General features: G+C 39.1%; 1 protein-coding gene and 1 long non-coding RNA gene across 2 annotated transcripts in view; one reads left to right on the top strand and one right to left on the bottom strand.

Annotated features, from left to right (window-relative positions):
* The window catches only part of LOC134541488 (sodium channel protein 60E-like), a 219,708-nt gene that overhangs the window by 12,443 nt on the left and 179,451 nt on the right, over window positions 1-27,814 (top strand). The gene's annotated exons all lie outside the window — the stretch shown is intronic.
* On the bottom strand, window positions 21,429-27,101 carry LOC134541490 (uncharacterized). Its single transcript, XR_010076642.1, has 3 exons — window positions 26,723-27,101; window positions 22,273-26,609; window positions 21,429-22,159 (listed from the first exon to the last, which is right to left on the bottom strand). It is a non-coding gene; the product is annotated as an uncharacterized LOC134541490 (long non-coding RNA).

Here is a 27,814-nt window from a genome sequence, read left to right as displayed (position 1 = left end):
GTGAAAAGTATCATACCAGCAATAAATATTTAATTACACAGCTAAAACAATACTCATTTAACACTGGTTAAGTATATTGATTTACACTAGTAATTAAAATAATACGTACTTGTAAGAACACCATTTCCTTGCGAATATACTCCCGTGGCGTGGTGCACAACAATAACCTCCAACCCCGCTATGTTGTCGTCTGCCCCAAGCCGTGTGTGGCGACATGCGCAGGCGTGATCCAACCGGCGGGACCCGCCTATCCCTGCATCATGGTGGGGTGAAACCTGAGCAGTACGCCACAACGTGCCGGCCGAGTTCTCTGTACCGTCCGCCACATACCAGAGAGATGCCACGCATGCGTAAACAGGACACATCCGTAGTGGGACATCCGTAGTGGGAAAATTTTGCGTGCGTGCAGCCAGCGTTCATCGATTTATTAGACGTTGTCACGTCAAAAAATTGATTTCCGTGATAGCGCAACAACATATATAATTCGTTGGACAGGTATATTGCCTAGTGTTGTTTTTCGTTTAGTAAATTATTATAAACTCCATGAAAGATAACTGTAAACAGAATTTAAAAATTAATTAAAACTTTAGTTTTACTCATCATTGGCCGAGAATAAAACCAAGGATGGAAATCTATCGCATCAATCATTATTTTAATAAGTGAATGTTTTGTAGAATTTTGAATTTTTTTCCGAATTTCTAGGTCAATAAACACAAATTTCCAAGATTTTGGTCATATCGGCTTATAGGAGATTGGTATATGAGGAACAAGCTGCTTTTAGGAATAGGAACATAATTTATTAAATAATTTTTTTTTAACATAATTTTTTTTGTATTGACCAAGAATCAAAACAAGAACAAGAATCCTTCAATTCGATAAGTATATTCATTGCAGATAATTTTGATGATGTTTGGCATTTTTTCCGAAGGTATTTCTAGCTTAATGAATACAGATTTCCAAGATGGTGGACGAGACGGATAACAGAATTTGCAGGCGCCACAGAATAAATAAATGATTTCTGAATTCTGTCATACGAAAACAAGATGTCGACTTCCAGCAGACAAAAACGAGATGGTGGACGCGATGTCATACTAGCTGATGGTATATATACGTTGGCATTAGTGATGGGAGGTCAGTCTGTCATTAGCTTCCGTGGATGAAGGATCGTCACCATTTTCAATCGAATGACCTGGCTGGAGTAAGAACCGTGGACTCCATGATGCAAGTGCGTGTTTTATTAAAATTTTATTAAAATTTCAGTAAACAAATATTTATATATATATATTTTTTTTTTCCATAAAATCTAATAGTATTTGCGATTCTCGAGATGGTGGCCGTGACATAATAATCCAAGATTGCTGAGTGTTTTTATTTAATTTTTAGTAATTTTTATAAATTAAAAAAAATTCCTGATTTCCTAGCATAAAAATGATGTATTTTCAATATGGCGGCTGTAACGAAAATTACAACGTTATTGAATCCAAGATGGCTGACGTATATACAAGTGCAACAATGACATCATACACACTCAAGATGGCGATGTTACGAAAAGTACAACGTTTCTAGAATAAAGGACAGCGACCGTAACCATTTGTGCAACGGTGATTTCTCCTTATTCAAGATGTCAGAATTTTTATTAAAATTTTAATAATCAAAATTTTTAATGAGATTAAATATTTTTAAGAATTTCAATCATGAAAATTACAGATTTTGAAGATGGCTGTCGTAACAATTATTGCAGCGGTTACCTCATAGTTTATTGAAGATGGCGGGTGAGAATAAATTAATTTTTATTTATTTTCAAAAATATATTTAAGTAATTTTTTAGTCTTTTAATCAATGAATTACATATTTATCTTGTCGGGAATCGTATCAAGAACCGAAATCAATTACGTATCCAAACATTTGAAGTAGCAATTTAAAAAATATGTATATATTTTTTGGAATATTGTCGTAATTTTTTTGTTTAAAAATTAAAGATTTATTTTTTAATTTGACGTTCAGGTCAAGGTCATCTAGTATGCCCGTCAGAGGCTTAGGGTGGCTTGTAGTTGGGGAATTTAAGCCTGTTTAGGGGAATTTTTGTTCTTTTATAATCAAAAGTCTTTTGAGGTTTTTTGAATTCCAAATTTTAAAATTTTTGAGGAATAAAATGGGAAATTTTCAGTCAAAACTATAATTTTCCCTTGAAATAGGGAAAGTTGTAGGTATTTTGAGTCTTTTTGAGTCACCTTTAAGTAATTTTGAGGAAATTTGACACAAAAAATGGCCGCCGTGACGTCAGAGATGTCGGCATTGAATGACTCTCGACTCCATAGCCAGAAGCCGGGGCTCGGATAACCATTTGTATACTAATATATAGGTGTATATATATATATATATATATATATATATATATATATATATATATATATATATTTGATGTTGCAATCGTTTATTTTATATTAGGTTTACCATCATGCACAAAATTTTTTATATATCATGGGGTAAGTAGTTAAGGTGTACTTGCCAAAAGAGTTATGTTCCTAATTTAGTAACACTGTTCTGTAGATGATCAAATGAATTATATTTGTCTTGTAATATTATTTTTAAAATATATCAAGATGCTAGATTGTTGATACATGTTCCACTGACTTCAATTTTCTTTCCGAATTAATACGTGAATTTATATGCCTATAGAAGACACCATGGTATAACTGTCGGATCTCATGTATCATACCAATGCGATCTGGGACAGCTTTCAGTATCACACTATCAATTTCTGCCCTTTCAAAATAACTTTTACTGCAGAGTTGCCTAACCCAGCCTTGGGTGTAAATTCGTACAGAGGCTACGATCTCCTTCATATTGTGTAATCACGAAAATTGATCTGCAATGAAGCTTTTGTAATTAAAAATCTCTCCAAGAATTATGTCTATAACAGTAAGAATCAATTAAAAAGATTTCTATATAAGTGTTTATATGAAATTATTTTTTCCACCGAATTTAAATATTTTTTAAAAGAAGAAAACAGTCGTTTAAAAACTGGCAATGAAACTTAAAACATTTAGCCTTTTAAGAGAATCATTGAATTCCAAAAAATATATATATATATATCAATAAAGTTCTTACTATGTGCAGATGGCATCACAGTACTGTAAGATATAGGCCTATTTGTGAATGATGGACAAAGGTATACCTTCTGAGTTAGGTTAATATTTTAAATCAAGTTAATAGTACTTAGTCGCATTTTTAATTTAGTATACATAGAAGTTATTTAATTTAATATGATTAAGCTTTATTTACTGTTTAATATTGAAAATTAAAATTTTTGTTGTTTTAAAAGTTGAAAGTCCTCTATGCCAGAGTGATTTTGTAATTCTTTGAATTATTATTTCACCAGGGGGTGTCACATTATAATATTTATATACCACTTTATATCTTGTAGGGTAAATTCACACTTAATTATATTATTAATGCTACCACAAAATTGGTTTATTTATAGATTTTTTAAAAGGACCAATGATCTGAATAATTTGAAAATTAGGCAAATTAGTGACAAGCATATAACAGTCTTTTGAAAATAAAATAAATGTTTTCATTTGTCTGAACGTGGCTCTTTGTAAAAAAAATCTGTTATTTTATAACAGTTAAAAATATTTACAGTTGAAATTATTCATAAACAAACAATAAACGCTTTCTAACTCAGGTAATACGTAGACCTAAATGCAAATTTATAATTTTATTAAATGGCTTAGTGACGTGCAGGTTGTAAAATCAAATTAATAGCGCAAAATTAATTTTGGCTTTCAAAGAGATCGATGGTGTGGTTATTAATTACTGCGTCGTTTACGTTTTTTGTACATGAAGTGTTCTTGTCTCTGTCGCATCGCTATAAATGCCTACTATTTATGCATGGTGCTTTCAAGTTTAAGGGACGCCCTTAAAGTAAAAACCTGAAACCGATTTTCCACAATAAAATTTACATAAACATATCTACGCTTTTAGATACAAGATATTATCAAAGCATATTTTAAGTAGTACAGTATACTTTCTTCAAGTTTTCTTAGATTGAAGTGCACTACGAATTATCTTTCAAACACTACACATTAATATAGTTCGGTTTAGATAGTAAGGCATTCCCACAAGTGAGGACTTACGTAGGGTTGGTGAATGGCATTTTTTTGGTAGACAAAAATTACTATTTACTTGTTTTGGAAACTATACAGCCTGAGCACATTAAAAATGTAATTCAATCTCAGTAGCATGACGGAAGTAATGGAGTTAATTACTTGTTATGACTTTTTGAGTCGCAGGCCAACAGAAGGAAGCCTTAAATCTAGTGAAGTATTTGTTTAGCTGGCGCTTACACATTCGTTTAAAATATTTAACATTACAGAGGAAAGATATGATTCTCAAACTGCTGTGCAAGTGAGTGCTAATACTTGTACTCTTTTAACGAATGTAGTAAGCAAAATTGGTTTTTGAATGAATTAACTTTTGGAATATAGAAGAAGAAAATGGAACTTCTTCGGTGATTGACGCAAGCGTAGAACTGGTAAAACGTGATACGCGCCAGTAAAACCACTTGTGCCTTCGGTGGTTTATGAACAATAGTTATAAATGTCTTAGAAATTAAAGAAATTGAGGAAGGCATGCCGGGTTGTAATAAATCCGTAGGTCAGTAATCACCAGAGTTCAACCACGAAACACACTTAAATTTAAATTCTGTACATGCTCAACAATAATTCCTATATAAATGGATCGTTGTCAATACCAGGTAATAAACTAAAAGAGAAAAACGTGTTTCGTTTCGCCTTTATTTTTGATAACATTTATTTTTATTTTGCTTTGGATAAGAGAAACATACAAAACACTAAAATGATTTAAAGATTTAACAAGGCGAATTAGCATATGTTGGCCTATTTACATAAAATGAATTATGAATCTATTTTCATTATTGTGTTCAACGTATAAAACTACCACGACTAAGAATATTTTAGCCATTGATACATCGTACAGTTTATGTTTAATGGTCACATGTTTAAGGGTTCGTAGATTCTAAATTACATAGTTGTTCTAGCGCTGGAATTGACTTTTTAATAAGACAACATGGAACAGGCTTACATCGCTTTTTGACTTTTCTGCTTTGCGCCCGCCGTGAATATGGTGTGGTTCGGGGATGCCGAAGCAACGTGCTTCACCGGCAGTTACTGAAGCATGCGAGCTCTTGGGAGCAGAAACGTCTCTGGAAAGACTGAAGCCGAAAGACAAGGCCTGAAGTAGCCATATGGGTCCCCAATGCAGCATAACTGAACAGTGATAAAAATTAAAATATAATCTTTAATAGAACAAGAACGCGATCAAGGACGGTCTGAAAATATATGGGGAGCTAAAATTCAGGCTGTAGAGTCCCAGTTGCCGCTTTATTTTGGGGAGGGATATCGCGAAGCTAAATCTTAGCAGAAATGACCGTAATAAGACCGAAAAACCAAATAATAGGCACAGATGATGACACATGAAAAACTAAAACAATGTATTATCACACGAAACGTGTAAGGAGATTTTGGGAGTAAAATTCTAATATTTACGTGACTACATTCATTTTAAGGTTCCGATACTGCGCTTTATGTAAAGCCACCAGAAGTTAAAAGAGTCTCGAGCGGACGTCCCAATACAACTGATGTAAGGTTGGTCAAATACCGAGCATAAGTAATGTTCCCCCTAGGAGATGAAAGGAGGGCAAAGGAGGTGGGGTTGGAATATAAGTAATTAATACTAAGCTGTCCCAGAAGGAAGCGCTCCGATTGTATAACAGGAGAGGCTGTAGAAAGGCATCCAATTGGATGGCCTAGAGGCAAAAAAAAAGGGGGGGGGGGTTTGCACGGAGACGAGAAAGGCCTCGGTTAGTGGCGCTGCCTGGGGGCGTACAGAGAAACTACAAAGTGCTTTAATTTAATTTGTGAACCATCCGACAGGTGTCGCATGTTACAGAGCATTGTTTTCTAGCATGTGGAATGTGAAAGAGTGGGGAGGGGGGAGTGCTGGCGACAAAATGGCGGGTGACTTTAGGGTGCGTGGAGAGGAGAGAAAAGTCAAGGTGATGTCCAGGCGAGAAGAGACTAGGCGGGTGGGTAGTGGTAGAAAATGCCAGAGTGGCTGCTTGCACAGCCCGGATGCATGGCGCCATGCGCGTCTGGCGCGACTGGAACGAGAGCCCGGATGTGACAGAAGACTCAGCGCCTGGGCCGGGCGCTTGTAGCCGTACGTGACGGAGGCGGGGAAAATACAACACGTTGCTAACGTGGCACTACCGGCAGCATAGAACGGTAGCGTTATGAGTGGGTGTACCGACTGTATATTGCTTAAATAATAAGAGCCCCATTGGATAAAAAAAAATAAAAAAGGGGGTTGTCTGTAAAGTCGGTTTACGGACGATAATTTTACGTGATAACGTCATAAAAACAATGATAAAAAATTGCATACTTTATAATTTTCAAGTATTATTTACACTTTCTGCATATTTAATTTAAATAATTTGTTTAAATATAATCACGAACAATTAGTTTAAAACCCCGCCTTAACATGTTTCACATTATAGGAGATTTTCTCGCACGGTGTTTGACCGGTTCTTGCACGCTCGGCTAAGGCGCAACGTGACAATTGTTCGTGCGTGCAGCCGGCATTCATCGATTTATAAGACGTTTTCACGTCAAAAAATAAATGTAAGCTCCTGAACAATGATTAAAAGTACGAATAAATAATACAAATAAGGTGGCAAGGAATTCACTAATTTGCGACACACGCTGTGCGATTGGAAGCAGTGCCCAGTACAGTTGAGGAAACGCCTCGGCCGAACATTCTCCTGCAACAAGGTGGCGGGCGGCTTGCTGACATCATAGCTGCGAGGCCCCCTTCAAGCAAGGCTATCTCCTTCCTCCCGGGGCTGGGGCGGCTCGCTGACATCACAGCTGCGAGGCCCCCTTCAAGCAACGCTATCTCCTTCCTCCCGGGGCTGGGGCGGCTCGTAGACATCACAGCTGCGAGGCCCCCTTCAAGCAAGGCTATCTCCTTCCTCCCGGGGCTGGGGCGGCTCGTAGACATCACAGCTGCGAGGCCCCCTTCAAGCAACGCTATCTCCTTCCTCCCGGGGCTGGGGCGGCTCGCTGACATCACAGCTGCGAGGCCCCCTTCAAGCAAGGCTATCTCCTTCCTCCCGGGGCTGGGGCGGCTCGCTGACATCACAGCTGCGAGGCCCCCTTCAAGCAAGGCTATCTCCTTCCTCCCGGGGCTGGGGCGGCTCGCTGACATCACAGCTGCGAGGCCCCCTTCAAGCAACGCTATCTCCTTCCTCCCGGGGCTGGGGCGGCTCGTAGACATCACAGCTGCGAGGCCCCCTTCAAGCAAGGCTATATCCTTCCTCCCGGGGCTGGGGCGGCTCGTAGACATCACAGCTGCGAGGCCCCCTTCAAGCAAGGCTATCACCTTCCTCCCGGGGCTGGGGCGGCTCGTAGACATCACAGCTGCGAGGCCCCCTTCAAGCAAGGCTATCTCCTTCCTCCCGGGGCTGGGGCGGCTCGTAGACATCACAGCTGCAAGGCCCCCTTCAAGCAAGGCTATCTCATTCCTCCCGGGGCTGGGGCGGCTCGCTGACATCACAGCTGCGAGGCCCCCTTCAAGCAAGGCTATCTCCATCCTTCCGGGGCAGGGGCGGCTCGTAGACATCACAGCTGCGAGGCCCCCTTCAAGCAAGGCTATCTCCTTCCTCCCGGGGCTGGAGCGGCTCGCTGTCATCACAACTGCGAGGCCCCCTTCAAGCAAGGCTATCTCCTTCCACCCGGGGCTGGGGCGGCTCGCTGACATCACAGCTGCGAGGCCCCCTTCAAGCAAGGCTATCTCCTTCCACCCGGGGCTGGGGCGGCTCGCTGACATCACAGCTGCGAGGCCCCCTTCAAGCAAGGCTATCTCCTTCCTCCCGGGGCTGGGGCGGCTCGCTGACATCACAGCTGCGAGGCCCCCTTCAAGCAAGGCTATCTCCTTCTTCCCGGGGCTGGGGCGGCTCGCTGACATAACAGCTGCGAGGCCCCCTTCAAGCAAGGCTATCTCCTTCCTCCCGGGGCTGGGGCTGCTCGTAGACATCACATTTGCGAGGCCCCCTTCAAGCAAGGCTATCTCCTTCCTCCCGGGGCTAGGGCGTCTCGCTGACATCACAGCTGCGAGGCCCCCTTCAAGCAAGGCTATCTCCTTCCTCCCGAGGATGGGGCGGCTCGCTGACATCACATCTGCGAGGCCCCCTTCAAGCAAGGCTATCTCCTTCCTCCCGGGGCTGGGGCGGATCGTAGACATCACAGCTGCGAGGCCCCCTTCAAGCGAGGCTATCTGCTTCCTCCCGGGGCTGGGGCGGCTCGTAGACATCACAGCTGCAAGGCCCTCTTCAAGCAAGGCTATCTCCTTCCTCCCGGGGCTGGGGCGGCTCGCTGACATCACAGCTGCGAGGCCCTCTTTAAGCAAGGCTATCTCCTTCCTCCCGGGGCTGGGGAGGCTCGCTGACATCACAGCTGCGAGGCCCCCTTCAAGCAAGGCTATCTCCTTCCTCCCGGGGCTGGGGCGGCTCGCTGACATCACAGTTGCGAGGCCCCCTTCAAGCAAGGCTATCTCCTTCCTCCCGGGGCTGGGGCGTCTCGTAGACATCACAGCTGCCAGGCCCTCTTCAAGCAAGGCTATCTCCTTCCTCCCGGGGCTGGGGCGGCTCGCTGACATCACAGCTGCGAGGCCCCCTTCAAGCAAGGGTATCTCCTTCCTCCCGGGGCTGGGGTGGCTCGTAGACATCACAGCTGCGAGGCCCTCTTCAAGCAAGGCTATCTCCTTCCTCCCGGGGCTGGGGCGGCTCGCTGACATCACAGCTGCGAGGCCCCCTTCAAGCAAGGCTATCTCCTTCCTCCCGGGGCTGGGGCGGCTCGTAGACATCACAGCTGCGAGGCCCTCTTCAAGCAAGGCTATCTCCTTTTCTCCCGGGGCTGGGGCGGCTCGCTGACATCACAGCTGCGAGGCCCCCTTCAAGCAAGGCTATCTCCTTCCTCCCGGGGCTGGGGCGGCTCGCTGACATCACAGCTGCGAGGCCCCCTTCAAGCAAGGCTATCTCCTTCCTCCCGGGGCTGGGGCGGCTCGTAGACATCACAGCTGCGAGGCCCCCTTCAAGCAAGGCTATCTCCTTCCTCCCGGGGCTGGGGCGGCTCGCCGACATCACAGCTGCGAGGCCCTCTTCAAGCAAGGCTATCTCCTTCCTCCCGGGGCTGGGGCGGCTCGTAGACATCACAGCTGCGAGGCCCCCTTCAAGCAAGGCTATCTCCTTCCTCCCGGGGCTGGGGTGGCTCGTAGACATCACAGCTGCGAGGCCCCCTTCAAGCAAGGCTATCTCCTTCCTCCCGGGGCTGGGGCGGCTCGCAGACATCACAGCTGCGAGACCCTCTTCAAGCAAGGCTATCTCCTTCCACCCGGGGCTGGGGAGGCTCGCTGACATCACTGCTGCGAGGCCCCCTTCAAGCAAGGCTATCTCCTCCAGCCCGGGGCTGACGCTACCAGCTCACGCTACGTTTAGGGAGACAGTGTCGCCCTCCCTGCGGTGGCTTAGAACAAGATCGCAGAATACCCCTCAAGACACAAAACAACCAGTAACAAGAACTCAACAATCCGTGCGCAACAGTGATGTCCCAATGACGGTGGCGAAATCAAAAACTAAATTAATAAATAAATTTAAAAAAAAGTCTGAGCGTCTTCAGAACTGGCATGTGATGTGTTTTTGTCTAATCTTGGTAGTTCATGTGTTATCATGTTGCAAATTAACGTAGAATATGAAACGCGGACACAAAATTTAACGCAGATGCTTTAAAAAATACGAACGTGTTAAATATATAAAAATTATTAACTTTAAGCAAAACCAAAAAAGAATTTATTTTTTTTAAAACCTTACTATAAATCTGTTTTGTAGATAGTACTATTTTTTTCATAGCAGGCCAAACAGAAGTACAGACCGCTTCACATGTTAATGACTCAACGCTTCACATGTGACCTTTTCCCCTAGACCGGAATTATAATCGCCTGAGTTTTTAAAATTGTTATATTTCTTAGGAGCGCTGAGGGTAACATTTTAGTGTGCACCATAATTCAATTAAATAAGCCCGCATTGCACCACGGTAATTTAATAGGTTGAACGTCAAAACTTCTATAGTCACGAGCCGCAATAGTCAAGATGGCGGACCTACATGTGGCAACATGCACCCCTATATATTAACTTTGGCAAATATGTGGGATTTATTAAGCGTAAAGGTGTGCTAAAGTAAACTTAATGCTGGTGAGACTATCCTGGAATACATATTCTAAACTTGAATAGTCATAACAAAAAATTCCAAAACTTAAAAATACCAATATTTTATTATTCAGAAATAGTGTGTTGGATCAAACTTAGTGTCAAATATATTTAACATATTGTTGGTTCTCTAAAACATTACGAATGGAGCGCTATCTTTTAAGTACTTTTCAAAATAAAAGTTTTATTCCAACAAAATTATCCTGAAACATTTTACAACACTACATATTTGTGTGTGCATTTGTTTTTGATCAAACTACAGTATCAGTCCGTAAAAACTTTGTACAAACCAATCTGTGGCCAAGCCCCCTTATACCGGGGTAGTCGCACACGTCCGCACTCCCCACGCCAGTCCCGCATACGCGTCACCACTGACATACTGATAATGAGAGTGTAAAGAAATTAAGCTTAACAGACGTGCATCTACTGGTCTAACATTTGGCAAGTGCGCAAAAAAATATATTAGCAAACTAAATTTACCGACAGTCCTGGAAACTCTATCGTGATAGGTATAATAATGAATTACCAAACCAAAGATGCTCAAACTTAAATCCAGTAAAAAGGCCATGGGACTTAAAAGGTAAATTCTAGGTATCATTTAAATTGGAATAATTACGTTCACAGTGTAACAACATTGGTTTACAGATCCTTTTGCAGTATAATTGATTCTAATCCAAAGTCCCAAAAAAGTCTATTACGGAGGAGGGGGGAGGAACCGAAATTATGACGTTCTTTAGTCTATATAATCCAACCACTAAATCCAGTCGCCGCACTCTACTTTCAATACACATCTTCTGTAAATCGTACCAGCCGGGAAAATAAAGTACTAAAATCCAGTTCTCACACTTACTTGGTACTGAAGCATACCTATGAAGCCGGTGACTCCCGGGGTCGGGCGTAAACCCCACTCACTATTTGCGCTTCTAGCAGCGCAATGCTTCTGTGGCCCGTGCACTAGCCACACACCATCGCGCGCTCGTGTACCACCACGTTTTTCGCTTCGCCAAACGTACCATGGCATTACCTTCATATTGCCGTTAATTCTTGCTCACGTAATGTAACGCAACTTGCCCATGGCTGGGACGCGATTCCTCTATCCACGATCAGTTCCGCGGCCGGCGGTCAAAAAAACACTCCCTTCGCAAACAGCTGGCAGCCGCCTCCCACTCGTCAAGTCAGGTGACGTCACCCCCCTCCTCTGGTTCAACCCCTCACTCCGCTAGATCGTTCTCGCTTCTTCTCGTACGTCCCACTACAGAGTAAGAGTACTTAACTTAAAATAAACCAAGTATACAATTAAAAAGTTACATTAAATAAATATTAAAATACACCATTAAATAATATAACGACATAAATAGTGTTATAAAAAATGAAATCATTTTAGAATAACCTTTACGCAAAATAAAAATAATAATAATATCCAAGACGACTGAGGCCACCACAAGTGACCTCAAACCTAAACCTCATTGAGCTGATTCAACATATAAGATTTAACTGTATAGATTTCATAAACTTTGTTTAATATAAACATAAAATTAATTAGACATGGCGCCGAATATTTGTAGGCTAACAATTTTTTGTGTCTCTACAATATGACGAACATTGCGCTGCCCTTACATTTTAATATTAACTAAGGATTGTTAATTATAATGCGTATTTTAGAAATGGTCATTTCAACATTAAGTATTAGACAATAGTTGTACAGTTAAAGAGGTCAGTTTGGCACAAAAATATGCTTAGTACATCCAACTATGGCAGGGAAAGTTCAAATATAGGGTTGAGTCACTCGGGTCTTACATCTTTTTGAGATTTCTGAGACTTCCACAGATAGCAGTATTGTGTTTTAGGGACACATTTCCGTTCCAGTCAACTTCTGTTCCTTTCACGAAATCACCCCTACTAAATACCGTATATATCTAAAATATACAGCTCTGTTTGTTTCACGCTTTGCTCCTCAATTGCCGGTAAATTAAAGTCGAACATATTTGAAATCGTAACTTGTGGTTGAAATCACGTAAAAAAATTAACTGTATATTACTTATGTTTATATTTCGTATTGTGAGTACCGGAAAGAAGTTCAACAGTAATAATAATAAAGTTTTTCAATTTTTGGTTGAGGTCACTTCAAACCTCACCAAAATTACTGCAGCATTAGTCAGCAAGGACTAACACAAATGAGTTGACTCTTCCAATTCAGGCAACTGATCACTGTGCTGTAACCACAGTAAAACATTCTGAAATTATATATACATGAATGTACCATACAGTGATAAAAAAGTTTTTTTATATTATAAATTAATTATTTGGGTGCTAAAAATGCGTTTGATACATTCAATAACATTAAAAATCAAACACTTACGATGTTTTTTGCCTTACGGAATATGTACTGGCTTATATATGACAGTTTTAATTCACTAAAATATTCATACAAGGTTTGCACATAAAAATATCGAAGCAAATTGGGCTGAGCTACACATTTATAGAAGCTACACAACTCTAGTAAGAAATTATTTTTTCCCATAATATTTCTGTAAATGATTTTCGTAAACACCTTTGTTTCATTAATCTTGTTTGTGCACATTTACTATTTAAGTTATGATTGGAAGTGACTTTAGTGTGTCTGATATAGATTATTTAAAAAATCACAATCAAAATGTTGTGAACTATTGTAATAAATAGGTATTATAATATTAATAATATTTATAATAAAAGACTTACTTAGGTGTTTCACCGAACATTTTAGTTACGTATCTGGACATGACGAGACTTTGGTTTCTAAGATGAATTTTTTCCCGACCTAATGCGTACATTAACTCTTAATAACAAAATCGCTTCCTACTCGTACTGTAATTACTTAAAAAAAGCGTTCTTATGTTCATTATCTATCATTATAGTTTTGTAACTTTGGAACAAGAGGATTGGATACCAGTCAATGGACCATACATTGTAATTAATATTGTTTAAAATCTCACTTTACAGAGCTAAATGTTCTCGATCACTATAATTCTTGACACGCTGATCTAGTAATAAATACGTAATTCGTTCTGGTATTTTAAGGCTTTAGTATACTGGGTTGGCCAATAACCGCGGGGAAAAAATTACAGACGGTATTTAATAAATGCTTATTAATAAGAACAAAAATTTTGTGGAAAACCATTTCTTAAAAATAATATCCTCCAAATGGCTGTCATATTGCCGCTGGCATTCCTCAAATCTCGCCTTGGATTTACGACAACTTTTCGATCGACACAAAGTTCGGGGTATGTTGACCATTTCTTGACGGATGTTCTCCTTTAATTGGACCATCGTCGCTGGTTTATTTAGGTATACTCGAATTTTAAGATAATCCCCATAGTCAAATCAACTGGAGTCAGGTCCGGGCTGCGGGGAGGCCTTGGGTATCTCCTCTGCGTGAGATCAGCTTGGTAGGGAACATTTCTTTAACCACGGGTATACTGTAGTTGGATTGTAGCGCAGGTTGCACCATACTGCTGCATCCAAGTCCTAATGTTGGACCCAACGAACAGCTGCAACTGTGGTTGAAAAAATTCTTGTAGCATTGTGACATATTTTGCAGAATTAACTGTTACAGAATTCCGTGTGAATTTTCAAATAAGTACGGGGCGATCTTTCTTTAAGAGATCGCCGCCCTAACTGTCACCTTTGGAGAATGTAAAGTTCTTGGTGTTTTAATTTCGGGTTTTCTCTGCTACAAAATCAACCATTTTGTTTATTTACATGTTCATTTAAGTGAAAGTGGGCTTCATACACGAATCAAATGTTATTGAAGTAGTTGAACCTCTCGAACATTGTATTGAAGAATGATTTTCTCAAACTTAAATCGTTTGGTTTTAACTCTTCCAATAACTGTATTTTATAGGGATGCAGTTTTCAGCCCAATCTCATTATTCAGCGCAAGGATGTTCGGGGTATCGCCGAATAATCTGAACGCTTGCGCATCGACATATGGGAATCGTGTCGTGCTGACATGTCTACTTGCGTCACGTTCTCTTCGCTGCTTCTGCTCTGTGGCTGCCCAGTTTGTTTTCGATTGATAGTCGTGCTGGTTTCTTCGCAGGTTTTAACCCTGGATTTAATTAAATTAACACTTGGGCCTGATTAATACTGTGTAATTGGTAATGAAAACGAAATAGGCGGCGTGCAGGGACGTAGGAATAATTGATTTTGTAAAAATGGTTTACACCGAACGCACGTTGTTCTTCCGCGAAGCGCTCCATTGTGACTGAATTTCCAAGAAGCGAGAAGATGCGCGTAAACGGCCCCGATCCCCCCCCCCCCCCCGCATAGTAACAACGTTACTCCAGAGCCCTTTGCATTATCCAAAGGTGGCCGATATGTCAACTGTCTCTTCAGAAGTGATCGGCTCGTACTTCTTTGAAAATGAACACGGTAATTCTGTAACAGTTAATTCTGCAGAATATGTCAAAGAACTTTGAGAATTTTTTTCAACCACAGTTGCGTAAGTTCGTTGGTTACAACACTAAAACTTGGATGCAGCAAGATGACGCAACCTGCCACACATTCAACGAGAGTATTTCGTGAATCTCAGGGCCAGATTTGAGGAATGCCAGCGGCAATATGGCGGCCATTCGGACGATATTATTTTTAAGACATGAATTTTCAGGATATTGATGTTCTTACAAATAAACATTTATTTTAATACAATATTTTTTTTTTGTGGATTTTTCAAAAGTGCGAAATTTTATGGCCCAGCCGTTATAAGGAACAGATTAACCGTTACAATATGTATACTAAAGAAAGTTTTGATTTATAATTCATTCAATTATATTATAAACTAAAACCAGTAAAAGATAAAGCGAATAAAACAATTTTTGGCGATTTATAAATACAATGAAATTTTTTTTAAGGAAATCATAATATGTAATAATGTTGGTTGCATTATAACAAAATATCCTGGTCTGATTGCTAACCACTTTGTTAAATATTTATCAAAGGTTTTGTAAGTAAGCAAGAAAATTGTATCTTGTTGTTCACGAAGTGGAAGAAGGAGGGCATTGGACCACCCCTCCCCCTCCACCCGGCCTAGGGGTAGCAGAGTCACTAGGTCACTTTTAATTCTTATTTCATAAATAAAGGTTAACCCAGCAGTTTAATTACTGTATCCGACTAAATGAGAGCTAAGGTTTTCAGCTATTTATTTTTCTAAAATGTGAATTAGAGTTTTAAAATGTCCTAATTAATTTTTCACAGAATATTGTATGACCAGAACTACAACTCCAGCTGTGGTATTTTTCTCATTCGTTGTTGCCAAAGTAAGAAAGATCTTAGGGACTTAAAACACCAACATTGAAATAGGTACGGTATATTTATATCTTCTCTATGGTAAAATTAAAGTTATTAATATGCTAATGAGTTACCTTACAAGTTGAAGCTACAGCTGTGTGGGTCTTTGACTATTCGCAGTGTCAGTGGCGTAAAACGTGAGTTTCTATTTGATTACAAGCAAATGCACGTTTTTGTAACGTTTTTCACTGCAATATTTACTTCACAATGACGTGATTACACATTGTGCAGTTTAGTCAGAAAAAATTGGCATCATTTAACGTAAATCTTTGAAGCAGAGTATAAACAATAAGGCCAAATACTAGCTACTAAATAGCTCAAGATGGCACTTTGTCTTATATTGTTGGTTCTCCTATCTCGTCGCTGCAGTTAGATTTGTTTTTTTTGCTAATTTAACAATATATTACCCTTAAATCTGTTTTTTTTTGTTAATTTTTTTCTATGTCCATTAAAATATTTTTTAAACTTTACTCTATTTAACTCAAATAAATATAAAAATATAACAATAAATTAGCAGGATAATGAAATGATATATTAGACAAAATACGAATTTATTTAGACGTAGTGACAACAAAGATGAATTTACTACACTGTATATTCAGTCTATGACGAATACGGCACGCAAGCTTACGGTTTTCGTGCGAAACTGGATCATAAGAAACAAGTGCAAAATTGGCAGGTCATCAACGTTAACCGGTCAAATTCCATCAATAATTCATTTTGGTTTTGCCTCTCCCACCGATGCAACTCTCTTGATGTGTAGTTATTGTCGCCACAGTTCTTGTGAGTGACAGGAACAAGTAAATATTTTATTCACTTTGCTTTTTTCGTGACGTCACTCACCACTCACCCTAACTTCTTTTTTATTCAGCACCGTACTTTGATGTCCTTTCCCTTTCATACAAAGGCGTTAGCGAGAGAAAATATTCTGCTGCACGTGCTTTATAGAGATATTTATGTTATTTTATTTTAAAATTTTTATTAACATCGCATATGGTTTGTAAAGTTTATGTTGAATGTACCATATTTTATCCATATTTATTTAAAGTTAAACTTTTATCAAAGATATAATTAAAGTACTCCATAATATTCTCATTGATTTAATCATAAATATATCCCTAAAGTTTTCCTTAATGAATAGTTCTACAATAACTTTTTTAAGATTTATATATATTATGTGTGTTTTTAGGATGTACTGGACATTTTTCCTTGTGCCATGTTAAAATAATGTAACCAATGTTTTTTAATTTATTTCTATACATCTTTTGACTAAAACACGTTGTTAAATTTATATAATGTAGACAAAAAAAGAGTTCCATCTTAATAAACATAAAAAAATTAAGCTCAGTTTGTTATAAAAATACTTTCGCTTACTTAAATTTGTAAAATATTAAGTGATTAGATTACAGATAAAGAATTTTATCTGCATTTGTTTAAAACCAAAATTAAAAAAATATATATTATAGTACTAAAACAAGTGTTAGCCCAGATGTTATTTAATTATCATTTATTTCTATTTTCCGCATTTTATTAATTATAACTTTAAACACAGTATTTTTCTTTGAAATGTATTCATATCTACGAAACCGAGAACTCTATGACTATTGTTTCTTGAATGTCAACGCAATTCACAGGCCCTTTTCAGGATTATTGGTCATGATATTTGTAAACTGAAATAGTTATATATGGTTACAAGCGTGCTAGGAGGCCAGGCCGTGACGTGTGCCAGGTACCTGAGCGGGCCATCCAGTGCGTCTGGACAGCGGTCCCGCACGGGCGCTGACGTCACGCATGCCACGCGTGCCCGGCCGGATTACAAGCGTTTGGCTCTCCCCTCTCCAAACCATTACGGACTATTTTCTCTGACACTTTAAGTGGCCTGGGAACTATGCAGGCTTCCCGAGGCCACCACGCGGAATGGCGTGAATAAACACCGCCTTTTGGGTGTTTTGGGCGTTTTGGGCGTCGGGTCGGCTCGGAATGTCGTGACACGTCACAGCCGCTCTCGTTCTTTCGAGAAAGACGCCACGGGTATATGAGTGGTGAAGCCGGCCTTCGCGAGGGTTCCACGAGTTCGGAGAGTTCCAGAGTTCGGAGATTTATACGAGGGAAGGGACGTGCGAGATCGGCGAAGAGAGTGAAATTCCCCCTCAAGAGTGGCTTGACGAGGAGCGACGGGACTGTGAGAGTGTGACTGAGTGGCGCGAGGCTGTGTGTGTGTGTGTGTGTGTGTGTGCAGGCGCGAGGTGAGGGGCGAACCACTGTTGAGCCTGGCTCCAGTGAGGAGTGCGAACTGCGGAACTTGACAGGCATTGAGGGACTTGCGATTAAACATTTTTAAGTGCAAGTGATTGGAGATCGGATATTTTTAAGTATAGTTATTTATTAGTAATGCAAATGTTAGTTATTAATAATATTATAATAAAACTTTATTAGGCTATCCTTTACGAACCCACTTCTCTCCACATTATTGATAATAATATTATGAAATGTAACCCTTTAATCGTGCTTTCATTTTAAATCTGTGTTAATTTACACTTATCTCAACCTTGTTGTCAATTTGTATTGTTATATTGATTTGGAAAAACGTTTATTTTCATGGTTTTTCGGCCAATCAGAAGGTAGTATTTTTTTTAGTTTAAGGACATTTTAAATTATTAAAAAAGAATGTTTTAGCATCCAATATTAAAAAGTGCTACAGTATGATGGGGTGTTGAATCCACTGAATTTTATGTGCAAAGAAAGATTTTGACTTTTAGCAACATTAACGATGTTTTTTACTAAAGTTGTTAAATGTTTTGATGTATAAAACATTGTGATTATCTGCGATACAGTAATTTGAGTGGCAATTAACGTGAGTACATTGTTCTGCACATTTCACATCACTTATCTACATATGTCGCTCTAATAAAATAAATATTATTGCTTGTGTGTGAGTTTCTCGCGATCATAAAACACTGTTAAAAGGTATATATCAGCAATACGACTTATATAACACGTAAATTTTATGAGTGTAACAACAAATTTTGAAACTGAACAATATCTGTAATTTTTGGTTCTTAAACACACTCAGTGGTCGTTTTGAAAATGTATTGTGACTACCACTGAGCTTCAGCTAGCCATTACTTAAAAATATCAGTAAACTATTAACAGTGTGTTATTTTCGAAGGTTAATAAACTGAACTAAATTGAATGAATGATTTAAATTATTAATGTTTCCGACCTATATCCCTCAATTTATATACAAAAATAACCATTTGGCCGTAAAATAATTATTGTTTAAAGGATTATGGATAAAGGTTATATTGTAAATTTATTACATTGAAATTAACCTACATTATGTATTTAAAAGAAATCATTAGTCAAACACTTTTACAGTAAATTATGCGTATGTTCATCATTAATAAAATTATGTAATTTATTGTATTTTTTTCAACAAGGACATAAGTATAAATAATTTCATAATATTGGTTTTGTTTTGTTTTTCTTATTTCAACATTTATATGTTGCTTTTCCCCCTCAAAGAACTACAGTACTTGGACCTAATACAAGATACACAGTTTTGCTGATCAGTGTGATACTGTTAATTTTCTTGTTTATTCATTGCCCTCAAGTCTATGATAGTCGTGTTATATGAGAGTAATATTAGCAGTCACATAAAAAATATATTTTTTACGTTACATTATTCATGGCAATAAATTAGTTAGACGCATATTAGATTTGTACTGAAATGACATACGGGAATAAAAACTTAATGTATGAAAAAATTGGGATTTTCTGTGATGATGACAGTATGAACATATTATAAATACTACAATTTGTAATATTTGACATCATAGACGCTTTTTTGATAAATAATGTTATACACCTGCCATTTCTTTTTATTTTCATGAATTTGTATTATACTTTTTTATTCTTTTTGGTTATAAGGTCAAGGAAATCTTTTCTGCATTCATTTTTATTTTCGGGCGTGATATTGGCCAATTTTCAATTAAGGCCAGAATTTGTTACACTGCAGGTATTTGTAACAAGGCAAGCTGGAGACATGACTTCGTCAGTCATAAACGTGTACGGATACTTTTGAAAAAACATTTATTTACAGCGCAGATAAGTTGTTTTGAGGAAGACGTATCTCTTTTCTGGGGTAAGTTGTTTCTTTTTTAACATCAACTTAATCTCTTTAGTGTAACGTCAAATAACATGGTATTAAATTCACGATATTACCTGAGATAAATATGCAGCTCGCATTAATATTATCACTTTGCTGGCGTACAGTACCGACCACCCAATTTTCGTTCAGTACTGACCAATAAATCTATCAACAAAATAAACACATTAAAGATATTTTCTTTCTTTTCAGAGAAAAATGGCTAAAAATGAAATACTAAAGAAAGGAAATTGGAAACAGGATGATATGAGATCAGCAGTACAAGAAGTTGTTTCGCACAAAATGACACAACGTCAAGCAGCTGAGATGTTTTATGTTCCAAAAACTTCATTAGGAGATAGACTGAGAGCCATTAAATCTGGCGAAACAGTGAATCTAACCCCTCAGATGGGCAGATTTCAAATCACTCTTGATGTGAAATGTAAAAAAAAAACTTTGATTTTTATATGCGAGATAAGAACAACAGATTCGTGCCTCTAAGGAGGAGAGAATTTATGAAATTGGCATTCGATTTGGCAGAGCATCTAAAGTTGCCTCGCCAGTTTAAAGGATAACAAAATTGCTGGGAAGCAGTTTTATTATAACTTTATGGCTCGTTAACTCGAGCTTTCTTTGAGAATTCCAGAGTCCACAAGCCTGCAGAGAGCTTTATGATTACCCAAACATCAAGTAGATCGCTTATTTAATAAGTATTCCGAGCTACTTTCTAAACACCATTTCTCAGCCAATAGAAAACACAACTGGGGTGGGACTGGGGTCTCTATTGTTAATGCCAACGATGTTAAGGTGATCTCACAAAACGGAAAAAGCAAGTAAGCAAGAATACATCAGGAGAAATAGGAGAAAAAGTTACAGTTTTACTGTGCGTAAATGCTGCTGGGGACATTTTTGTTCTTCTCCTCGTTGTTTTCCTTAATAAACAACGAGTAGACGCTGTTCTGAAAAAAATTTGCTCCACTAGGAAATATTTTTTGCAGCTGGATCACTGCTAAAGTGTTCTTGAAATGGTTAGAATTGTTCGTTGAGAGGACTCTTCTCATTATAGAAGAATCTGCCCACCTAATTCTTCATGGCCACAGCAGCCATAAGGATCTTGATCTCATCATGTTTGTTTAAAAAAATCACATTCGCATGATAAGCCTACCACCGCACATTAATTGCAACCATTAGGTCGGGTGGTATGCGGCCTTTCAAAGGAGCATTCAATCAACATGGATGAAGAAGTATCGACCTTTAAAAACTGCTCAGAGGGATGTTACTGGTCTGATTAACACATCCTACACTCAGTCTGTAGAAATAATTTGGCACAGACAGCTTTTGCGTGTATATGACTTTGAATCCAAATGTGTTCTCAGATTTAGATTTCATTCCTTCTGAGGACTTTCGAGAGCCAAAGACTACCGATAATGAAGCTAGTCCAGTACATTCAGAGGATCGGTGCCAACTGAAAAATCGATGTCCTCTTCAAATTTAAATGTTTTCAACTGCATAGTTTCCAAAGCGAGACCTGCATTACCTTTTGCTCCAGCTGAGTTACTGTACCGCCGCCTGGACCTTCTTCACTCTCTACAAACTGAAACGCCCCTCGTGTCCTTGTTATTAATACTGACAAGATGTCGACAAAACAGGCCTTGGAAGTGGCGGGCAGAAAAGAAGAATTAAGAACAAAATTTAAACATCAGAGGCGGACACGGGGTGGGTCCAAAGAAAATTTGTAAACTCCCTATCAAGACCTGGGAGCATAGTGTGGATCGTTATTGCCTTAAGTAATAAAAACAAACAGTTACGTTTATAGGCATCCTTTTATTTAAGGTCAAAGTTTGTTTTCAAGATTTTCTGTTACAAGCTATAAAGAGAAAACACTTCTATCATTTAACCATTATTAAAGAGAGCTCAGTCTACCTAATCATTTGCCGACCCGGGCCGCGAATAGAAAATTATTTTTCCAACACATCATTCTTAAATAAACCGTAAAGTTTTAACATTTTACAATAATCTGTAATCACCATATTAGCTTATCATTGGTTAATTATAAAAATTTCACATATACAATTTCGAGATGGCTGAAGAGACCAAAGCTGTTAAACTGGTTCGAATCTGATATCTGAAATTACATTTGCAAAATTTACAAAATAAAACTTTCACTGGCACTCGCTCTCACGAACTGAAGATTTTCTGGCGGTTCGTAGCTAATGGCGAAAAGGCCGGGGGTGAGAGCTTCCACTGGCGAAACCACCAATTCAAAATTGGAGGTCGCCGGGCTTCCTTAGTTCCCCATGATGGTTTCTTTCTCTTTGGGGGAGGGGGGACTAGGACCCTGTCTGTGGACAGACCAAACCAAAATAAATTAGATCTGCACCACAGACAGAACAAGGTCGGGTCAGAAAACGACCGCAAGAGAGACAAAGTTCAAAGGACCGAAGAGAGAACTTACCAAAACAGGGTAGTAGTTGTTGTTAGGCACAGCCATGTTGCCTGGTCGGAAGATGGAGGGCGATGCGCGGCCGACGTCGCGGTTAAAAGAAAAAAAATATATGCGGCACCAGACAAGAAATTTGGTTCGCGGAGAAACTAGGATTACTACGTAGAGGCTATACTGAGATGACTAAAATAAAAAACCAAAAGGTAAATAGGGAAACATCCCTTTTCTGATCGGACTACATCTTAGTACTGTTGCTCGGCGTCAGCTTTGATTTAACTGGACGGAGCCCGAAACACGATCAGCGGTCTACCGACGCGGTCGTTCCAGAGTGCAGAGCAAGAGTCTCCTCACATCCTCGCCGCGTCGCTAATTAAAAAAAAGACTTCGTCCTAGAGGGTGGAGGGGCGTCGGAAACCTTCGGCAACTCTCGTCGTCCGGCCCGAAGTGAACTATCGTAAAAGACTTCCCTCTGTCGGAGTATGCACGCACTAAGGTTGACCAGGGGCGAGTCGCGGTTCAGTCGATTAAAAAAAAACTACACCCTTATGTAACCAGATAAATTAAAAAAAAATAAAATTTCCCAAATTAATTTAAAATTATTGTAAAAATTTAAAAAAGGTGTCGAAATGCCTAATTTCCGGCACATACTCCCCCGTTTGAATGCGGAGCATATAGGGAAAATAAAACACTTCTAGTTAGGCGAGTAACCTGGTTCGCCTGTATCCCACTACTAACTTTTTAACGCGCGCGCGCAGCGCTGTCACGTCTCAAAGTCAGGCTTCCGACGTATTCGGACCTCGTAGGGTACCATGATTTAAAACATGATTCTGTGAACTTGAAATACTGTTTATATTATAAACTTTAGTAGGTACTAAATTAATGACGTGAAATTTAGACGTGGTTGATCTCTATGATTGGACAAGCTGTAGATTCCATCTGTTGGGCACTGTGAGGGAGGCCATAAGGCCACTGAGGCGAAAAAGGTACCTGCGTCCTTGCACTCAGTATAAAATGGAGACTATACACTCCTTGTAACTTAAAACTAGAACGGAAATTAAAACCCCTGTACAAAACATCTTTCCACAAGAAGCCGAAGGCATTGGGACTTAGCCCTGCTCAATCAGGCTATGGAGAAGACTTGATGCTTGCTAAAAGCGAAGCAACACCTCGGTCCCGGAATCTACGGATCTTAGCTACGTAGGCTCCGTATGTCCGTGCACTGATGGTTGATCAGACCAACAGGCCGGAGCAAAGAGACCTTCGAGGGTTTTTTCTCCCCAAGCTAGACTGGGTTCGAGACCCAAAACGATCAACCACATTAATAAATTTGAAAAGGTAAAAATACTTTGAATGAATTTAGGAATATTATTAAAAATAGCTTTGATTATACCTCTAATTAAAGTTAATGTAATGAGTCAGAAATATAACGTACGTTTTAAATATTTAATCTTATAGAGTGATGACTGCCTTGTATATTTTTCTTTTAGGGATTTCAGCCTCAACAACTCTGATGTTTTTAATATAATTAATTGAATATCTATTTTTTAAAAGATTTCTGCAAAAAAAATAAATTAACTACACTTCGCACTCAAATTTAAATTATTTAAATATATATATAAATCGCAATAAAAATATATTAAAAAAGTCTAAAAAGGGGTGAATTACAATTGAGCGGTTCGACCTTCCATGGCTGCTGATAGATTTCACACTGCCAGTAAGGGAGGGTTGGACAGGTCGTCCAAAGTAGAGTGCTGGGGATTTGACCCAGGGTTCACTCGAGTGGTCATGGGATATTTCACCCAAAGGACCCAGTCTTGGCTCGTTGGCTCAGAGGACTGATTTTTGTGCTGCACTGTGGCTAGCTTGACCTAAGTCCTACTTTTGAAAACACATATAAAAGAAACCAGTTTGCCGTCTGGAAGTCACGTAGCTCTTACTTAAATAAAGAATTTGATCATTAACGATGTAGAACAAATACGACTTTGGGGGTAAAATGCAAAAGATAAAATAAAAAATGTCTAGATGTGACAGCTTCTGTGCTTAGACTTTATATACGTCGCTGTACATCACATTTACGTAAAAGTAAAATTAAAAAAATATAAACTTTGTTAAATCAAAGGTCAGTTAAAAAAATTACTACAAAAAATTATGCTTGCTTACTTTACAGATTATTATTATTAAAATTATTATTATTTTAAAAACATGAATGTAATCAAAAATTCACTAGATAAAAAAATCGCCGGACAAAATTCATGAAAATTCAAAAGGCATCAGAGAAGTATTACAGAGTAAAAAATATTTTAAAAATTAAAACTTTTTACGTTAGTCAGTTTGCTCAAGACTGAACTTACGTGTGTAAAATTAACAATTAAAGTATCTTAAATTACCTAGAGTGTGCTAGCCTATAAACGGGATGCTTAAACATACACAAATTAATTTAGTGGACCTCTCGTTGGAGGTTGAAAAGGATTTCACCACTCTCGGTGATTAGTATAAATATAAAATGAGGCTAGTCACCCCGTAGGTGCTTAATTTCGGTGAAATACTTTTTTTTTTGAATATGCTTGATTATATTATTATTTTATTACTATATTATGTTTTCAAGTATTACTACTTTAACAATGTAAGAATTGAAATTTTGATGAATCAAATGTCTTTAAGTATAGGTTGAAATAATTATTATGATGGGGGAGGGAAGCCCTTGAAACGTAGGTATACTAAAAATCATTGTTTAACTAGTACTTGCGTGTTAACTAGTAAAGACATTCGTACCAGATAAAAAAGATACTCATAACGTATAGTTTTTTGTTTACTACTAAACTTAATCCTTAAATTTAAAATCTTTTAGCTAACTACTGCGGGACGACAGTAGCAAACGATAATTTAGATAATTCTCCGTCGTAAAGAAACTACGGCAGGCGGAGATAAACAAAATCCGGCGTCACTACAAAGACGTCAGCTTTGGTCAGCCCTAGAAGAATAGACGCTGGCGAACGACACAGTCCGCATGGCGTGGAACGGGGAGGGGATGTAACAACATGGCAGTAACCACCTGGCTATCAGAAAAAACGTGAACTGAACAGTGGCTCACGTGAAACTTTACTCTCCAGGATTTACTGGGCATAAATTTTAAAATCATGTCGCAGGCGATAGCCTTGCGCTAAAGAGACAAAAGGGTCCCGGGGAGAGGGACTTTGGGTACCCCTGAAGAAGGTACGAATAAGCTAACGCGACCCTAGGCGTCAGCAGGGACAGAGGGGGGGGGGGGGGGGGCAGGCGTCGACGGCCGGTAGAGTTACAAGCGATAAGGCAGGCGCTTGCTCGGCCGGCGTCGCGCGGCACCTCGCGCAAGCTTGCGTGGGCGTTGGAAGCTACGACGTTCACCGCACGTGAAAAACTACGAGAGAAAAATTAATTTAAAACATTTAAAGAAGGACAAGAAACTTGTTTGGTGCCAGCTCCAGCTTACAATGTATCATACAAAACAGGTCTAAGTACCAAAAAAAAATTTAAACCTTTTCAAAAAATTTTCTTTTTTTTCTTTTTTTTTACGTATGCCTATTCAGGTATGCCTATAGACGAAACCATGCTCTGCTACCAATTGAAACGCCCCTCGTGTCCTTGTTATTAATACTGACAAGATGTCGACAAAACAGGCCTTGGAAGTGGCGGGCAGAAAAGAAGAATTAAGAACAAAATTTAAACATCAGAGGCGGACACGGGGTGGGTCCAAAGAAAATTTGTAAACTCCCTATCAAGACCTGGGAGCATAGTGTGGATCGTTATTGCCTTAAGTAATAAAAACAAACAGTTACGTTTATAGGCATCCTTTTATTTAAGGTCAAAGTTTGTTTTCAAGATTTTCTGTTACAAGCTATAAAGAGAAAACACTTCTATCATTTAACCATTATTAAAGAGAGCTCAGTCTACCTAATCATTTGCCGACCCGGGCCGCGAATAGAAAATTATTTTTCCAACACATCATTCTTAAATAAACCGTAAAGTTTTAACATTTTACAATAATCTGTAATCACCATATTAGCTTATCATTGGTTAATTATAAAAATTTCACATATACAATTTCGAGATGGCTGAAGAGACCAAAGCTGTTAAACTGGTTCGAATCTGATATCTGAAATTACATTTGCAAAATTTACAAAATAAAACTTTCACTGGCACTCGCTCTCACGAACTGAAGATTTTCTGGCGGTTCGTAGCTGATGGCGAAAAGGCCGGGGGTGAGAGCTTCCACTGGCGAAACCACCAATTCAAAATTGGAGGTCGCCGGGCTTCCTTAGTTCCCCATGATGGTTTCTTTCTCTTTGGGGGAGGGGGGACTAGGACCCTGTCTGTGGACAGACCAAACCAAAATAAATTAGATCTGCACCACAGACAGAACAAGGTCGGGTCAGAAAACGACCGCAAGAGAGACAAAGTTCAAAGGACCGAAGAGAGAACTTACCAAAACAGGGTAGTAGTTGTTGTTAGGCACAGCCATGTTGCCTGGTCGGAAGATGGAGGGCGATGCGCGGCCGACGTCGCGGTTAAAAGAAAAAAAATATATGCGGCACCAGTCAAGAAATTTGGTTCGCGGAGAAACTAGGATTACTACGTAGAGGCTATACTGAGATGACTAAAATAAAAAACCAAAAGGTAAATAGGGAAACATCCCTTTTCTGATCGGACTACATCTTAGTACTGTTGCTCGGCGTCAGCTTTGATTTAACTGGACGGAGCCCGAAACACGATCAGCGGTCTACCGACGCGGTCGTTCCAGAGTGCAGAGCAAGAGTCTCCTCACATCCTCGCCGCGTCGCTAATTAAAAAAAGACTTCGTCCTAGAGGGTGGAGGGGCGTCGGAAACCTTCGGCAACTCTCGTCGTCCGGCCCGAAGTGAACTATCGTAAAAGACTTCCCTCTGTCGGAGTATGCACGCACTAAGGTCGACCAGGGGCGAGTCGCGGTTCAGTCGACTTAAAAAAAACTACACCCTTATGTAACCAGATAAATTAAAAAAAAAAAATTTCCCAAATTAATTTAAAATTATTGTAAAAATTTAAAAAAGGTGTCGAAATGCCTAATTTCCGGCACAAAACAACCAGCCAGAACAGAGGAGTTTATCGGCTCTCGCACCGACCATTCAGACTGAACCACAACCGAAATATTCTACAGCTCTCACTCCAACTTATCTCACTGAACCCCTACCACAACCTTCATCATCAGCTCCCGATTAATTTGAAAATAGTAGTATCCAAAATTTAGCTTCCTATTGTAAGTTTGATAAGTTTGCTTGTTTCAATAATTTTTGTTCATTACAATTTTTCTTTGTTTGCCATTATCATTTTCAATGTTTTTTTTGTGCTACTGTTTAAAAAATATACCTAGAGATTTCTTATAACTTTTGACTAGCTGAGGTAACGTTGACTTTGTAAATTAAAGTGAATTCAAAATTTTAACATAGTGTTTTATAATTGTTTTACAAATACCCATTTCATTATAACGTAATCATAGTTATAAAGAAATTTTGATGCTAGTATTTAGATTTCAGGTAAAC

The sequence above is a fragment of the Bacillus rossius genome (assembly GCF_032445375.1).
Source record: "Bacillus rossius redtenbacheri isolate Brsri chromosome 4 unlocalized genomic scaffold, Brsri_v3 Brsri_v3_scf4_1, whole genome shotgun sequence".
In the NCBI taxonomy this organism is placed as follows: Eukaryota; Metazoa; Arthropoda; class Insecta; order Phasmatodea; family Bacillidae; genus Bacillus; species Bacillus rossius.
Note: the sequence above shows the minus strand (reverse complement) of the source record. Positions and strands in the feature narration are given on the sequence as shown.